This window comes from Perna viridis, chromosome 14 (assembly GCF_037379345.1).
Source record: "Perna viridis isolate PV_CMFRI_1.1 ecotype Kerala chromosome 14, ASM3737934v1, whole genome shotgun sequence".
NCBI classification, from domain to species: Eukaryota; Metazoa; Mollusca; class Bivalvia; order Mytilida; family Mytilidae; genus Perna; species Perna viridis.
Genome location: NC_142458.1, coordinates 9,711,107 through 9,730,350, shown reverse-complemented (window position 1 = coordinate 9,730,350; position 19,244 = coordinate 9,711,107). Strand labels below are relative to the sequence as shown.

The window sequence follows — 19,244 nt, the reverse complement described above, 5'->3', positions numbered from 1 at the left end:
CAAAGCGTGTTTTGAAAGCGATTGACTTCCTGCTCAGAGACTGGATAAAATTTACTACTTACGGAATCGCTTGATTGCCGAAGTGGAAACAGGCTGAAGACCCAAATCACATATTTATTCAACTAGGAATCGCCCTGGTTGCGGGCAGCAGTTGAAACATGGCTCGGAGTCATTCTTCAAAGACTTGTCCGGAGGAATATTTTTGGCTCCAGGTTTGCAGCACCATACATCATGGTTACAGTACTAGCGTATGTTTTTGGTAAACCATTTGTGCCAAACAGTAATTTTAGAAATAGGTCTAATCTACAAAACAATGTAAGAAAAATCAATTGAAAGGAAAGATAATAAAAGGCTTTACAATATTGACAAAACCGATACGAATCTGACCTGTGTAGTAACAGGAACGAACCACTTTTGAATATTACACTTTACTCATCTTAAAATCAGATGTAAATTGTGTAATTGAAAATATATGGATTTATTTTGGATTTATTCAGTTACAATGAAAACATTTTTTATGTACATGTATATGACATAAAACAATCGTACTTCTTGGATAACAGCTGGGCTGCACGTTACAGGGCGATCCGGGCAAATGAAGAATACAACAGCCTTGATATGTGTATTTCGTTTGACATCTTTGAAATAGTTTACTGACTTAACACAAATTTTGATATACGATTTTGGCTTGAAATGGTCGGTGTAAATTCTGTTCCTCTGTTCTAAGCCATATCTGTACATTGTAAGGTTTAATACTTAAATGTCAAATAGAAATTATTGTATGTACATCTGGAGTTTCAACATTTGACTGCAAATTAGCATTCATTCTCCTTTGAAGATGGTTGGGTGGATAGGCAGGCAATTTCCTACTCAATGATTGATTTATTATTGGGGTTTAACGCCCGAACATCAATATTTCAGCTATATTCAGGCGATGAACATAAAATGGATGATAAAATGAACATGAAATGATGATGATGGTGACATGAAAAAAACGGATGGGACACAAGGACAACAGGGTCGATAAATTTTTATGGCCACTAGAAAAAAAGGAGGGATGAGTAGGGTCGGGAAATTTAGCCTCCTTTGGCGGAGCGCAAAGAATCCTACTCCTAATAAATACCACAGCTGGGTTCTTTAACGTGCGAGGAATGTGGCATCTTTCCCAACATGGTGCACCACTATGGTTTATGGTCAGGTTTTCTGTATTATAGCTTGACAGCCACAGCATGAAACACGCCAGGGATACCCCATTCCACCGCCTGGGGACTAGGGTTCGGAGCACTATTTAGTCGCCTTTCACTATGATTTTAGCGCTGCTGCGGACCTGTTCTTTTGACACCCGTCCTGCACGGGGCAACATATTTTTAGTTTTGATATTTTATTTAAATTTCCATAGTAAACAGAAATTAACATTCAGTTTTTTATATAACCCGTGTTCGTAGGAGATAAAAATTATATATAATGCGTGTAGATTTTAAAATTAAGGGAGATAACTCTGTAAATAATACCGAACTACAAAATAATCGATTGGATTTTCAATGTTGATTATCTCCTAAGAGCAGGCAGATTTGAATTAAAATTACACATTTAATCGTAAAGACCCATAAAACAACTTAATTACAAAAATGAAAATATGTAGCCTTTTTTGGGGGGTATATCACATTTTTCAGATTTTGCATAATTCTGTTTACTATGACATTTTAAACAAAATATCAAAAATAAAAATATGTAGGCTTTTCACCCATGAATCACATTTTGCATGATCCTTAGCTGGTGTGTGCTACTTATACCATTTAATATACCTTGGTAAACCGAACAATCTGTAGAACCAAACACTCAAAACCCCGAAACCTGTCTTAAGCAGAAAAGTCTCTTTTGGTATCAATAAAATGTATGTTGAACATAGGATATCCGAACACCAGTGTTTACTGAACTAATTTTAAAGTCTACAAGGGGTTCGATTAAGATTGGTTTAATTGTATTAGTGACTTGTCCTGTTCAATAGATTCACACTAAAATGCGCAAATTTTCACAATGATATTCATACAAACATGATGTTTCTTGTTAAAATATTTACATAGTATCATGCCTTTAAATCTGATATGACGATGAAATACAAGCTCCAAACTCATTTGGAAGATACGTTGATAGGCTTTAAATAGTTTTGTACTCTTACCTTTACCATGATTAAAGAGCGTGTCCGTACAAGTATCAGTGTAAATCGGGCAAAATAGACACATGTTGGTTTAATTTCCACTGATCTGACAATGTAATTTTACTCATTGAAGTCGTCTGTTTTGAAATGATCTCTACATATTTGTTTGGAATTTTTTTTATTGGAATAATAGAACTTTGAATTTTTTTACAGAAATATTTATATCTGAATCGTTCAGTTGCAGTGCATTGCAATGATGTTATTAGTCATTTTCCCAAATATTTTGTCCTTGTTCATTGATTCTAGTGGGAATGATTACTATGTAAAGTAGTAGAATATTTTGATACCATGTTTCACCCTCTGTCTGATTCTTATTGAGACAGACACTTAAATATCCATATAAAAATATAGTTTTATCTTTACACATTATGTAATAATTACTGAAATGCAATTGTAAAAGGCTTTCTATGTATTACTTTACTGTTTTATATGTTTCAAGTATCAGTCTTCATAAAAATCAGACTGGAGGTGATTCATGCATGTCAAAAACCCACCGAATTCACTTTTATTTCTTAATCAGAATCAATTACACACCACATACAAATCATAGTTTTTCATTCGGATGTTGCGCTTATGAGATCATCTCTGTGTGTGTGTGTGTGTGTGTGTGTGTGTGTGTGTGTGTGTGTGTGTGTGTGTGTGTGTGTGTGTGTGTGTGTGTGTGTCGTTCTTGATTTTTTTCTACTTTTTTGGTTTTAGTGGGAGATAAGTATATGATTTCCTCAAAAGTACAGACTGGAATATAGAAAGAACATCTGTTATGTAAAAATATAGTATATGTAAATTGCGAAAGCATTTTTTGTTCTGTGCGTTTTTCTTCACCGTGAATCACTTTAATATTTGCAATATCTGAATTTTATATTGACTGGTACTTAATTGTCGTGTGACATTTGTCTGCCATGCAATTAACTGATTATTTTCTGTAGTTGATTTAAAGAAACAAGTATTAATTTGTTTTGGAGAATTCTAGATCCGGCATTACACACGTCCGCAACTAATGTAAATTATAAGGCTTGTTTTGACGTCTGCAGACTTTCAGTTATTCAGGCAGTTGATACAGAAATTGGCTATTGGACTTTTTGGAAATAGTACTACATGTAAGTCAGTAATAATGATCAATTGATTAGGCATATGCTACCAATATTTCCTACATTTTGTGTCTATCTACTTATGTCTGTATTTAAGCACAAGTTATTGTAGTATTGTGCGCAAATGGAAACACTTTCAAAAATACGTCAAATGAATCATCTGTGTATCTATACGCACTATCGGGTGGCTAATTTAACAGAAATTTACAAGCCATTGTCAATTCCTCACAAAATCGTAAATATAAACATACATCAAGTTGTAAGTTATTACGTCACAATACTATTTTCTTTTGAAAGCATTTTAATGAAACTGTCTATAAAATAGAAACAATACAATACAAAAATTCCTCGATCGATCTTGTTTCTCACATTTCTTTGCATGTTTTCTACCTCTGTTGCTCTATGATCGATATTTTTCTTCATTACTCAGCTTCGGTAACTCTCGCTTACCATGTTTATCAAAACAGTGAAAATGTCTATTTTGAGTTATGTGAAACAAAATATCAAAAAATAGAAAGATAAAATTGGCATTGAAATCGTTTAAAACCATATTGTTAGAGTTATTCAAAATAGGTAATTAAATGACAAATTTAGATTAATTATCAAATTTTATCAGTGACTCCAGATAATCATTTTAAAATTACTGTTGTCAATTTTTTACCTAATAAATGCAAAATCGACCTTATAATAGAAAAAGAAACAAATATGGTAAAACGCAACAAATACTGATAAGTGTTTTTACGGATTTGATCTTTCTGCCTTTTAGATGGATACCAGAGTGTTGATATCGGCTTTGATTCTGTTCAGCGTGTTATCCTGTATCAAAGCTGGCATAAGTTTAATTAAGTCATAATAGACTAAATTGACGAACTAACGAACGTCCTGATAGGGATCGTCTACTTTGTTAAGTGAAAAGACTACAATTACGGTAGAAATAATGCTCAAACTAACGTTCAACTCATTAAGATTTCATTGAAATCATAATTAAAACAAATGTGACGCCTTTACAAACTTGGTCTTTTATATACCACACTGAAAATCGAGTTATAATTTTATACTTACCTTTGGTTCGATTACAAAGAACTACGTATCGCTAGGATTAAAAATTTAAAAAAAACGGGTGGGGGGGGCTTATAATTGTTGATTGCCGCCCATTATTTCTTCAGCTTTATTTACTTTCTTATTTTTTTTTCATTTCTTATATTTCGTTATATAATCAGAATAAGAGAACTAAATTTAATGTATTTTAATTTTTTAAAATGTGAACCGTTATTTCGTTGTATAATATTTGCAAAAGCTACATATCATTTAAACATTATAAGGACAATTTAAAAGTACTGAATAATACTTGCTATATTAAAGACAGATGTGTCACAGCCATTGAATAACGCATATCTGAATTTACCAGAGACATATAGTTCAGATCTCGAAGCAGTGATGTGACAGGGGTATTGGGTGAAGTTTTGTTGCTATGTATACCTATACAGAATGATTGTTTGATACTAAATTATTAAACGACGGAAGAATATTTCCCGAGGCAAAGTCTGAGTATGGTAATCAAGTGCATGTATACCACCCTCAACTACGATTCATAAGTGTTATATCAAACTGAATATCACTAAGTTCGTGATCGAATAAATTCTCAAGAAAAGTACATATGATCTGCAACAGTAAAGGGTTAATTTAGTGGAGCAAATTTTGCCGATGATTTTCATTTATAATAAATATCTAATAGCTACTGAAATTATATTAAATACCATTTACATTGAGAAAGGTCCATAAAGTAGTGGTGAGCCTGAATTACTTGACCAACAACGAAAAAGAATGACTCAACATAACACAGGGGTCCTACCTCGATGCATTATGTTTCGTTTTTTGTTTGTTTTTGTTCGTGTTTTGTTTTGTATGTAACTTCCCTGAACACCCCATTTCTTAAACTATTTCAGAAAATTATTAACTGGAAGGGCGGATTTCGAATTTCAGGTAAGGGTACCATGCCGAGCGAAGCGTGACAAAACAAATTTGGATGTAGAATTCGTGCAAAATCAAGATTTTGTGAAAATAAAATTATCTTTCCAAATTGTAGAGGAATGGGGCGTTCGCTCGGCACGCGTTTCCTTTTATCAGCACCTGAATGCAATACCTCACACGTGGTGTGGTAATACTCAATAATCTGCATTGATATGTATAATCAGTTGTGATACTCATATCTCTAATTTGTAATAAAAGCAGCTGGGGATTTAGATGAAGTATTAATAGGAAAATAGCAACTATGAATGAAACGAATATCTAAAGAGGAAACAATGTAACAAAAAGTTTTTGCTTTTGTAAATTCATTTCATTTCAGGGTATCTAGCTAACTGCACGTTTATTAGTAGAGTTTCAAATTATAATTTTATGTTCTTTGTACACACAGAAACAATATCAACATTATTAGTCGATTCTTATTGTTGAAATGTATATTTTAGACATACATTTATTTTCAATACAATTTCTCAAGTCTAGAGATATGATGTGGAGTGGATACCTTGCTTTTGCCGTTTCTAAAGTGACACAACAAGTTTAATTAACTTTGAGTTACATTGTATATTCTGTACAAAATATCCCATACTTCATATAAATGTGCTTTATTCAGTACTCTATCATCATATATTAGCTACATTTGTTTCAAACTATGACACTTACTTGTATCCAAAACTTTACATTTAGAAAAAATTACCTGTATATAAAACGCATTCAAGCCTGTATGCATTCAAATGACATTCGGGTTGATAATTCAATAAATTTTAGACTATAAATAAATAGTTGGGACTTTAAATATGCATTTTATATTCACTATCGCAATTACGGAGTCGGAAAGGGGGTTAGCGGTTTGGAAACCCATTTTTATTTGAAAAGTATGCTAATTTTATGCAAAATTAGGACAAAAACGAGTTTTTAATATCCTTATATCTCGCTTTTTCTCTGGTCTACCACCTTTTTAATATCTGGATCCGCCCCTGCTTTTATCTGCTTTTATCTGCTAATCGGAAGTACTACACCTAACATGCGATAAAAATGTTGTGTCAATATTGTTGGCCTCCAACAGAGATATGAACTGTGGAACTGTTAGGATGAGTGTCGTTAATTTACGTTCGTTTACGGCGAGTTCCGTTATATTAATGGAAATCTCCAATATGTCTACATGTGACGCACGTTTTCGGAATATGTGTGATTAATCTATATAAAATCCAATAGCCAGACATGACTGATCAATTTCCCAAAGGTATTTTATTGCATAACATCATCGATTACAAAAATGCATGTCAAATCTTTATTTAAGCATGCAATGCAATAAAAAATATAAGCCATGAACACAGCAAATCACACATCACAAATAAACTGAAAACTACACAAAGAAACAGTTTACATTCAAAGTGGTGTCGGAGATGCTCCGGATCAATAATGCTAGCCGTTTTGACCATTAACGGTCATAACCAATGATACACAAAAAGCGAACAAGTTTGGTATCAACGTCTATGGCAGTTTAATGTCGTTTTTCGTGAAACTGATATTCCATATAAACCGGCCATTTGGTTTTTATTATTGGCTTCTGTAGACCTCTTGGAGCAATGGGCTTAGACTATAAATACATACGTTCTTGTCAACAAAGTTGCTTAGGCGTTAAACAATGAGTAATCTACAGAAATTCTGTGGTCAATGAGAAGATGACGATTGGAAAATCTCGCGCCAATTTCGAGATAAAACTCAAGAAAAGATAATTAAGCGATGCAAATGTTTGGTCATACCGCTGTGACATCTATGGCAACACCGCCTGCACATATATATATATATATATATATATATATAAAAGTCTGAAATCTCAAGCGATGCAAATGTTTGGTCGTTCTCTCCGCGGGACTCGAACTCATACCGCTGTGACATCTATGGCAACACCGCCTGCACAAAGTCCAGCGCCCTAGACCACTCGGCCAGCTAGGCTATATAAAAATATAGCTTTCGCTGGCCGGGTCATTCCTCCTCGTAGGATTAATCTAGGGCTGTAAATTAGTACACGATGTATGGTAGTACGGGACAGTTCATTTAGATGTTAATATGTAGGATAGAGGATCAAATTAATGATGCCTGTCACAACAAATCAATATTATACAAACGTCTCAGAATGTTATTTCATACTCTAAAGTGCATAGAATTCCCATCTTCCTGCATGGCACGATCATCACTTTTGCATATATTTTTCATCTTCAAGCTTTCTACAAGCAATTTCATACTCTCTTTTGCTGATAAGTGAAAAAGCCTTAAATAAATGTTAGCACTGGAACAATGATGCTCTAAACGGCATGAATTAAGGAATATAGCCACCTACAAAAGGAGTTTTAAAAATTTTAAGTGAAGAATAAGCACATTGGTGTGATAAATTAATCATGCGTCTTCCATTTTCACGATAACAGGCAGGCATCTTTATCTTAGGTTTCATTATTCATCGATGCGATAATGATACCTAGTATAAGGATTATTTAAAGATAGCTTATATCATTATACCTTATCACAATGTTTCAAGAAATAACACAATGACAATTTCCGAAATAGGTTTAATTCGTAGATGATAGCTCCCCCATTGGGTCTGTACATCATGCCTTTTACTTTCTGAAAAGAAAATCCCATAAGAAAGTATTAGTACTCATGAAATAGGCAGTAAAAATAATTCAGAATACTTTTGACAGTTGTTTTACCGTGGCAAAGTTAGGGAAACGGTAGCTTTTGCTATACGTCAATCAGTACATGACAAATGTTCAAAATAAAGTTCCAGGCAGGCAATTAGAAATTTTATGATGCTGATGAAAAGACAGAACAAAATACCTTTAATTTATCACAGCTGTGACATAAGAGGCCAGTTAATTGATCCGACATGTCGAGGAGGACGACCTATATTGTTCAACATCAATTTACTTTTGCCATTTCCAACACCTCGGCGACAATGACACCAATCATCTGTCACTGCTAACAATTGACTATTGCCATCGCCATCGCCAACATCATGACCACTCCTCCACTCCTTCTATGAAATATTAATCGTTCACAGCTGATCCCTTCTGTAAAACAATGCTTTTACGGTAACTACTATATATGTAATATTGAAAATCTGGACAATCTTCGTAGCTAAAACAACAGAAAGAGATATGATCATTCTTTGAAATAGTTTACCTTTAAAAACACGGCAAAAGTGTCATCACCTTAAAAGAATTTATATATATATATATATATATATATATATATATATATATATATATATATATATATATATATATATATATATATATATATATATATATATATATATAATTAAATAATGAAAAATGTATTCTTGAAACATGAGTTTGTTTCAGTTATCAATAACAAGACCATAAAATGTCTGTTCTATTTATTGATTTATTAAACATTACAAATTTATTAAAAGAAATGTCAAGTCGATCTTTCAGAAGACACTTACCCTACCGGTGAAACTGTTCCATGCTCCCAGTTCTTAGTGGAGTCCGAGTTGCAGGAAATATGCATGAGAATGGAAATTATAAAGTATAAAATTGCTGGTAATATGCATGAGGATAGAAATTAAATGCAAAAAAAATGTATAAAATTGCTTGTATAATGCATGAGGATGGATATCATATGCAAAAGACAGAGGAGTACATGAGGTTGGAAATTATATGCACAAGTTTGAAATTGCATAAAATATTCATGAGAATGGAAATTATAAGCCACAGGAAGTATAAAAGTGCTTGACAATGCACGAGGAGGGAAATTATATGCAAAAGGGAGATTGAAATTGCATAAAATATGCATGAGAGTGAAAATTATAAGCCAAATGAAGTATAAAATTGTTGGAAAATGCATGAGTGAGAAGGGGAAATTAAATGCAAAAGAAAATGCTTGTAAAATGCAAGGGATGGAAATTTTTTGGACAGTTTAAAATTGCGGAAAAATGCCGAGGAGGGAAATTAATGCAAAAGGAAGTATAGAATTACTTGTAAAATGCATGAGGATGGATATTATATGCAAAAGAAAAGATAGAATTGTTTGTAGAATGGAAGGGATTGAAATTAAATGCAAAATGTTTAAAATTGCTGAACAAATGCTTGAGGATAGAAATTATATGCAAAAAATGTATAACATTGCTTGTAAAATGCATGAGGAAAGAAATTATCAGCAAAGGATAGCATAAAATTATACTTACAAAAACATTCCCATTCCCATTTCATGTGTACTGTTGGTGCATTTTTATACCTTAGTCAGCATATAAAATTTGTCCCTGTACTTTTCTGATGCTCTTTTACACCCTAATTAGCATGAAAATCCCACCCTGAGTATTTTTGATGCAGTTTTATACCTCAGTCAGCATACACCATCACTTCCTGTGTATTTCGTATGCTCTTTTACACCCTAATTAGGATAAAAATCACACCCTGAGTACATGTATTGCTGATGCAGTTTTATACCTCAGTCAGCATATACAATCACTTCTTGTGTATTTCTGATTTACTTGTATATCTCAGTCAGTATATAAAATCACTTTCTGTGTATTTCTTATGCTCTTTTACCCCCGATTAGCATGACAATCACACCCTGAGTATTTATGATGCACTTTTATATCTCAATTACCATATGAAATCACTTCCTGTGTATTTCTGATGCTTATTTACACCCAAGTTAGGATACGAAATCACTCCCTTAGTATTTCTGATGCAATTGTGTACCTCAGTCAGCATATAAAATCTCTTTCTGCGTATTTCTTATGTTCTTTTACACCCTAATTAGCATGACAAACACACCCAGAGTATTTATGATGCACATTTATACCTCAATTACCATATAAAATCATTTCCTATGCATTTTCGTGCTTTGTAACACCCAATTATCTTATAAAATCACTCAATGTGTATTTATTATGCTTTTTTACAGCCCAAAATAAGCATAGAAAAGCACTCATTGTGTATTGATGATGCACTTTTATACCTATAAATCATTCCATGTGTACTTTTTGCGCACTTTTATTCTTCAGTGCAGGTCCGGGTGTTAAAAGAATAGGCCCACTGCAGCGCTAAGCTGTCGTAAAAGGCGACTAAATAGTGCTCAGAACCCTAGCCGGGGGCTAGGGCGCTCTGCCCACAGAGCAACTGGGATGTGTGCCCCAGGTGGTTAAATTGGGTACCCCTGGCGTGTTACATGCTGGGGTTGTCAGGCTATAATACGGAAAACCTGACCGCAAACCATAGTGGTGCACTGTGTTGGGAATTATGCCACGTTCCTCGCACGTTAGAGAGCCCTACTGTGGTATTCTCCCGGAATAGGAACCATAGGGCTCCGCCATAGGAGGCTAAATTGACCGACCCTACCCACCTCTCCCTATTTCCAGTGGCAATCAAAATTTGTCGTCCCATTGTCCTTGTGTCCCATCCCATTTTCATGTCATCATCATTTCATGTTCATTTTATCATTAATTTCATGTTCATCGTCTGAATATAGCTGAAATATTGCTGCTCGGACGTTAAACCCCAACAAACAAACATATTCCTCGGTCAGCATATAAAAGTTGTCCCTGTGTATTTCTAAAGCAGTTTAATACCTCAATCAGCATATAAAAGTTGTCCCTGCGTATTTCTAAAGCAGTTTTATACCTCAGTCAGCATGTAAAATCGCTTGTTTTATTTGTTGTGAGTGTCTGTTTTCCCTCGATTACATTCTTTTTATGTCCGCTAGAATCCTGGTTCCTTTGTTTATTTTTTATAAGCAGTGTTTGTATTTTGGTAATTATTTTGTGTACGCAAACCTATAGACACCACTACAATGCTTATCTTTTGAAATTGAGGATTTTTGCTGATCATGTTCAGCGTTTTTTGTCAGATTTTTGAACTCCTCTGGTTTTATCCATTTCATAGCAAAATTATTTTTTTCCAATGAACCCCCTTTTATTTTGATAGTTTCATTAAATACACCGTTAAATGTTATTTAAGAAGTTTCTGCGAAATCCTTGTTATTTTTTCGGTGTTTTTTATGAATAATACCTAACCTCAAAAAACATAATCCTTTTTCCGCCAAAATATCAAATGCCTTATCTCAAAAACAAGTACACTGACCCACAAATTTGTTTTTATGAAGTTCTAGTATGATATACTTTAAAAGATAATACAATTCCAAGAAATCTGCTTTATTCTTAAACTGAGCAACGAACATTCTTAATGTTCCTGGCCGACTTATGGCATTGATTTACTACAGGTAAAAGTATGACAGCACCATACAGTCAAACCTACCAAAACCGAACCGTAAGTACACCGATTCAGAAAATATTTTACATTCTGGGTTTGCTTTTCTTCATAACGTTCCTCATTGGTCATAATATACGAGGACGCTGCGACGAGGCAAAACTGTTTACGAAGGCGAAAGTTGAATTTCTGAATTTGTCCATTATCAAATAACCCGTCTGTAGTAGACTTTCCATTTTTATTTCATTAATGAGACACAAGATTTCATGTTTGACCAGATTGATGAACATTCAATCAAATTCACGGTTTAATTATCGTGGGAGACTTGTGGGTTTAATATAAATGTATTTCTGTTTACGTTCAATCACATCTTAATTATCTTAACAACTAAGTAAAATCTTTGTGATAAATTTCAACTAAATTAATTACCTATACAGAACTGTGTTTCCTCCTAAATCATACAACAAACACTTTGTGATAAATATCAACTAAATAAGCTACCTCTACAGAACTGTGGTTCCTCCTAAATCATACAAAAAAGTTTGGATATCCGGTCTTTTCATTGATTATATACCCTAATATCAACTGTCCTAGATCGAACAAAAATCCTCTATATTCTTCAATGTTTTGTTTGCAAAAGCGCAATTTACAGCATTCATCTATTTAAAGTCGTTTTCTATTTTTATAATATCAAGTTGTGTTACATACATGAACATTAAATTCATTTCAATTAATTAATGTTCACATCGTAGTTTTGAATTGTGAATATACAATATATAGATTAATTAACAGCCAATCAAATTCACGGTTTAATTTTCTTGGGAAACTTATGGGTTTGATATAAATGTATTTGCGTTTAAATCACATCTTAATTATCGTTACAACTAAGTAAAATCTTTGTGATAAATATCTAAATTAATTACCCCTACAGAACTGTGGTTCCACCTAAATCATACAACAAAAACGTTGTGATAAATATCAACTAAATTAGTTACCTGCACAGAACTGTGGTTCCTCCTAAATCATACAAAACGTTTGTGTCTCGGGTATTTTCATTGATTATATGTGTATTTTTGACGTTGACCATTTTTTCACAATGTTATCTTTATCAAATGTAATTCTTTGTACAGCCCTAAAATTGTCCTTTTAACATTTTCATTGAGACAGAGATTAAATTACAGTCGTCTTTTCTTATTAGTATCAGATAAACCAGACTACTTAAAAAGTGTTAAATGTCACGTAATTATTGAAAGTATTATTATTTTCAACAAAAGTTGTAATATTACGTGATGCCCTTGCTGAAAAAAATAGTACTTTCAATGTCTAAGTTACCATTAACTTAAGCACTCTAGTTTATCTGATAGTAAGACGAAAAGACGACTGTAACTTTATCTTCATTTTTGTCCTCAATAAAAATGTCAAAAGCACAGCAGAATTTAGGGAGTGTTTTAAATAAATACCACTGTACAAAGAATAATATTTGATAAAACTTAACATTGTGAAAAATACGAATATAATCAATGGAAAAATCGGAAACCCATTTTTTTGAATGATTTAGGAGGAAACACAGATAATGGAAGAGTAATCAAGGGAAGCAAGGTTATAGCGGTAATCAAAAGAATGTAATAAAGGGACAAAGACCAGACATGGAAAACAGAAGGAAGGACATGGAAGGTAGCTTATTGACATTTCTCTAAAGCTGCCAAGATGGAAGGTAGCCTATTGGCATTTATCTAAAGCTGCCAAGATGGAAGGTAGCATATTGACATTTATCTAAAGCTGCCAAGATGGAAGATAGCTTATTGACATTTCTCTAAAGCTGCCAAGATGGAAGGTAGCCTATTTACATTTCTCTAAAGCTGCCAAGATGGAGGGTAGCCTATTTACATTTCTCTAAAGCTACCAAGATGGAAGGTAGCATATTTACATTTATCTAAAGCTGCCAAGATGGAAGGTAGCATATTGACATTTCTCTTAAACTGCCAAAATGGAAGGTAGCCTATGGGCATTTCCCTAACCCATTTTTGAAATATTTGTGAGCATCATTTGTGTTCTATCTTCTTACATGGGTATGAGTCCCAACACAAACTCTACAAAAAACGTTTTGGCAAACCTTGTGTTTTATTTTTTTAACATTTTCATTGAGACAGAGATTAAATTACAGTCGTCTTTTCTTATTAGTATCAGATAAACCAGACTACTTAAAAAGTGTTAAATGTCACGTAATTATTGAAAGTATTATTATTTTCAACAAAAGTTGTAATATTACGTGATGCCCTTGCTGAAAAAAATAGTACTTTCAATGTCTAAGTTACCATTAACTTAAGCACTCTAGTTTATCTGATAGTAAGACGAAAAGACGACTGTAACTTTATCTTCATTTTTGTCCTCAATAAAAATGTCAAAAGCACAGCAGAATTTAGGGAGTGTTTTAAATAAATACCACTGTACAAAGAATAATATTTGATAAAACTTAACATTGTGAAAAATACGAATATAATCAATGGAAAAATCGGAAACCCATTTTTTTGAATGATTTAGGAGGAAACACAGATAATGGAAGAGTAATCAAGGGAAACAAGGTTATAGCGGTAATCAAAAGAATGTAATAAAGGGACAAAGACCAGACATGGAAAACAGAAGGAAGGACATGGAAGGTAGCTTATTGACATTTCTCTAAAGCTGCCAAGATGGAAGGTAGCCTATTGGCATTTATCTAAAGCTGCCAAGATGGAAGGTAGCCTATTTACATTTCTCTAAAGCTGACAAGATGGAAGGTAGCCTATTGACATTTCTCTAAAGCTGCCAAGATGGAAGGTAGCATATTGACATTTATCTAAAGCTGCCAAGATGGAAGATAGCTTATTGACATTTCTCTAAAGCTGCCAAGATGGAAGGTAGCCTATTTACATTTCTCTAAAGCTGCCAAGATGGAGGGTAGCCTATTTACATTTCTCTAAAGCTACCAAGATGGAAGGTAGCATATTTACATTTATCTAAAGCTGCCAAGATGGAAGGTAGCATATTGACATTTCTCTTAAACTGCCAAAATGGAAGGTAGCCTATGGGCATTTCCCTAACCCATTTTTGAAATATTTGTGAGCATCATTTGTGTTCTATCTTCTTACATGGGTATGAGTCCCAACACAAACTCTACAAAAAACGTTTTGGCAAACCTTGTGTTTTATTTTTTTATTTATAGAAGTATAGAATCATGACACCATACTTTAGATCCATCAAAACAGCCTACTGATTGTAGACAACATGTGCTAACGCTAGAACTACAAATATCAAACTTTACTACTATTTGCTGATACAAATGAACATGAATGTTATAGTTTGTGAATCATACCAACACAAACGTTTTATTATTAGAAAGGGTTGCGCTACAAGTATGGATCCCAGGGGCCGATCCAGGATTTTAGATTATGGGGGCGTAAAGGTAAATTTTGTTCAGGAAATTTTTTTAAATATTCTTCAAGAGTGGGTGCCATGTAGATATCCTTTGTGGTAAAATCAGCGAGAAATTAAAGTTTCAACCTAAAACCGCCAACAAATCTACCCCTGACAACCCATGCTTTGCACATTTTCACCCCTGGATCCGGACCACGCTCGTTTGCTATGTAGACTCAATGAGTTTGGAATTATCTAATAAACTCTCATTAAAGGTCAGTAGTATCAAGACGACTACTTAGGATATTTGATCAATCGATAAGTGAAGGTGGTCAGTGTTTTATTTATGAATAAATAAATTGTATTTTGAGGACAAGGCAACAAATATAAATGTTATTGCTGTAAATTTATCCACTTTTCACTGCGTGTATCCTTTAGTGAAGATCCTAACATGATCATACAAATAGGAGATCAAATATCAATCAGTAATGGTGGTTAACTGTTCTTCTTCTTGTCAGTTGCTTTTTCATTGATTGAAATCTGCAAAAGGTTTTTTATTTCCTCAATCACAAACAGTCCTTTAAGCCTTGCGACTTAATTCTGTCAAAAAAATCTAGTGACAGTGTAGTCATGGCAACCAAGATTCTATCAGAAATACAAAGACTGTAATCCAGGTATGAAGATGGAAAACAGACAAACACAACAAAGAACATTAAATAACTAAAATCATGCATACAAAGTAACAAAAGTAAATGAGCAACTCGGACTCCCCTAACAACTGAGATCATGGACGAGATGCACCGGTTGGGTAAGCGTCCTCTGCTTTTCTAGAAAACCCACCGAGGTTCTCATAAAAAGTCAAGTCCGGGGTAGAATAGAGAGGAGAGGAAAGCTAACAACAAATCGGTTTTCATGGTGCAGATGGATACATCGTAACGATCCATGAGTTCATGATGACGACCGTAAAACTTCTGTAGTGATTACTTCAATCTTGTAGCAACATAACCCTGTTGCTAACAATATGAAATTAGGAATGAGAGCAATATCTGGAAAGCAAGGCAAATATACTTTTCAAGTAGCAATCTTAAGAAATATCAGAAGTAACATATCGCACTTGTTCAAAGAAATTATAGATCACATAACAAGTCTTAATTTGCATGTCGAAACGTTATTGCAACTTGCAGATACAATTACATTGATTGCATATCAAATTGGCATTTCAGTGGTTTTTTGAATTGGTTGACTGAATAGGTGGATGCAAATACGGTTTTCTGTGATATAGTTCCGTGCAAGGACAGAACTATAGTCACCTGAAACTGTGGCATAGGTAGACCAAATTAATATTGCTTCTTCGAAAAGGTTTGATGCAACTCGAATCACATCTATCATTGGTAGTGTCTGCATGGATTCATACGGACTGGCAGTTGAACTTGAAATTTGGAACTGTGTTTCTTGTCCGGTGTTCATTAAATAATTCATTTTTCGGTTATCCTGAGGTATTACTTGTATGTACCTTCCAAGAATGCAATATGATAAAAACAAAACAAGAATTCAGAACGCGCCCACCTGCTACTTGTCGATATTATGATTCAAAATGGGGTGCTGAAAGAAGCAAGGACCATAGAGTCCAGAATTAACAACAAATGTATATTATAAAAGTTCAATAAACACTAGTATTGTCCTGCTAAAAAAGTCCATAAAGACCAATCAATATATCATTCATGATTGAAAAAATATATTCTTCAATAATTTAGTGACGTTGTACTCTGCCTAAAATACCTCTTCAATCTGATAAAAAAGAAAGAGGGGAATTCTGCGACTTTATTGTCATTGTTTAATTAAATAAAGATGTTAAAGGAGTACAACAGATGATTTTAATTCATTTCTTAAGTAAATAATACCAAAAATAGTGACACTGGACAGAGATAGCATTGTGGGAAGAAAAAATGGGTTATTTACTGCGTTGCAGTAAAGCAATTTTAGCATGTTTTTGTCATGAAAGTAAGTTTAGGTAGGCGGTACTTAGGCCATTCTTTAATAAATCTGTTGGCTAATCAAACAACAGAACTTGCGCGAAGTGACTTCGTAAATTCTGAGAAGATTTAACAACTAAACTGTTTGGTGCATTATTCAGGAGTAAACATAGTCTTGTACATGTAAATGGTTTTGTTGAAAATTTCAGCTGTAGGATTTGTTCTAATATACTTACTAGCATTGTCCTGCTCCAACAGTCCATAAAGATCTATCAGTAATCATCGAAAAAAATATTTTTCCAGTAATTACGTGACGTTTAATACTGCTTAAAAATATCAGTTTTATCTGATAACAAAAAGACAAGGATAATTCTGTAACTTAATCTTCATTGTTATATTGAAAACAAATGTAAAGAGGGCGACAGACTTTAGGATCTTTCGTAGGTAAATGATACCGAAAAAAGAGAGAGATAGCATTGTGCGAAGAAAAATGATTATTTACTACGTGATAACTGGCCTTAAAGCAACAAACTGGATTTTATCATATTTTAGTCTTTAGAAAAGTAAGCTGATGTGGGCGGTGCTGAGGTCATTCTTTAATTTGTATTTTGGTCAAATAAGAACTAAAATGTTTGGTGTATTATTCAGGAGTGAACACAGTCTTTTACAGGTAAATAGTTTTGTTGAAAATTATACATGTAAGGTTTTTAAGAGAGGATTTATAAGGTATTGCTTAGATAAAATAAAATTGGAGATACATGTATTTCCAACCACCATTATCCCCTTATATTTTGTCCAAGATTACAGATACAGACTACCTTTACCTCAAAATGAAGCATATGTAGTCATAGATTTCTAAGTAATGGGTTCTTTCCAAGACGAATTTCTTGTGTATTTTATTTTCCATGTATTACTGGAAGTATAAATTTCCTAAAACAATATTGATATTTATATGCCAAGGCCATATGAGCTTTGTTTTTTTTTCTTTTCTTATGTTTTGTTTTGTATTGTTTGTTGTTTGTTTGGTTTTTTTGTTTGTTTTTTTTTTTGTTTGGTTTTTGTTTATGTTTTTGTTTTTCTTTTTTTTTTCTTTTTTTTTTCTTGGTTGTTGTTTTTTTTTTTTTTTTTGTATGTTTAAAGCATAAAAGTGTGTGAAACATGATCATGCTCTGTTTACCACTTTCCTACAAGAACTATCACATGAATATTACTGTTGGTGAAATCAATATGAAATGTTCATTTTTTTTTTATCTTTTTAAAGTTCAAATTTATTTAAGCATGTAGAATATTAAGACATTTAAAACTTGTATATTGCACAGATCGATTTGACAAAAACATTTGTAATATTTACTAAATCATTAAATAGAACAAATATTATATTTTCTTGTTATTGACAAGCAAGACAAATTGAATAAAATTTGTCATTATTGAATTACTTTATTCTTTTTAGGCGATGACAATTTTAACATTTTGTTTTAAAGTTAATGTTGTTTCAAAGAGAGCTAATGTCTCTTTCTGTCATTTCAGCGATGAAGATTGTCCAGATTTTCAATATTACCTGTATGATAGTTACCATTATAGCATTGTTTCCAGGAGAGATCAGTTGTGCACTATTCAAATTTCGTAGAAGTAGTGGTCATGATGTTGGTGATGGCGATGGCAATTCTCGATTGTTAGCAGTGATGGATGATTGGAGTCGTCGTCGCCGAGATGTTGGAAATGGCAATAGTCAATTGACGTGGCACAATATAGGTCGCACTCGTCGGCATGTCGGATCAATTAACAGGCCACTTAGGTCATAGCCAAGATAAATTAAAGGTGTTGTGTTCAGTCTATTCATTAACAAACATAAAATTCATAACTGCCTGCCAGTAACTCTATTTTGAACATTTGTCATGTACTGATTGAGGAATAGCAAAGGCTACCGTTTCCCTAACTTTGTCATGGTAAAACAACTGTCAAAAGTATGTTGAATTCATTTTTCCGTCTATTTCATGTGTATTAATACTTTTTTCCTGGGATATGATTTTCTTTTCAGAAAGTAAAAGGAATAATGTACAGAACCAATGGGACAGCTATCAACTATGAATTAAACCCATTTCGGACATTGTTATTGTGTTATTTTTTCAAACATAATGATAAGGTATAATGATGTGAGCTATCTTTGAATAATCCTTATACAGGATTTCGTTATCGCATCAATGAATAATGAAACCCTAAGATAAAGGCACTGATGTCTGCCTGTGATCGTAAAAATGGAAGACGCATGATTAATCTATCGAAGAAATGTGCTTATTCTTCACTTAAAATTTTC

At 33.3% G+C, this 19,244-nt stretch overlaps 2 long non-coding RNA genes across 3 annotated transcripts; one reads left to right on the top strand and one right to left on the bottom strand.

The window, feature by feature from the left end:
• The first annotated feature begins 3,133 nt into the window (after positions 1-3,133).
• Positions 3,134-19,040, top strand: LOC148598148 (uncharacterized). Of its 2 annotated transcripts, none has more exons than XR_015918479.1 (2): positions 3,134-3,315; positions 18,458-19,040. It is a non-coding gene; the product is annotated as an uncharacterized LOC148598148 (long non-coding RNA). The 2 variants fall into 2 exon arrangements; XR_015918478.1 differs by lacking the exon at positions 3,134-3,315 and adding an exon at positions 16,704-17,600.
• On the bottom strand, positions 5,689-12,642 carry LOC148598149 (uncharacterized). The gene is made up of 3 exons (XR_015918480.1): positions 8,798-12,642; positions 8,167-8,399; positions 5,689-7,953 (listed from the first exon to the last, which is right to left on the bottom strand). It is a non-coding gene; the product is annotated as an uncharacterized LOC148598149 (long non-coding RNA).
• Positions 19,041-19,244: the final 204 nt, after the last annotated feature.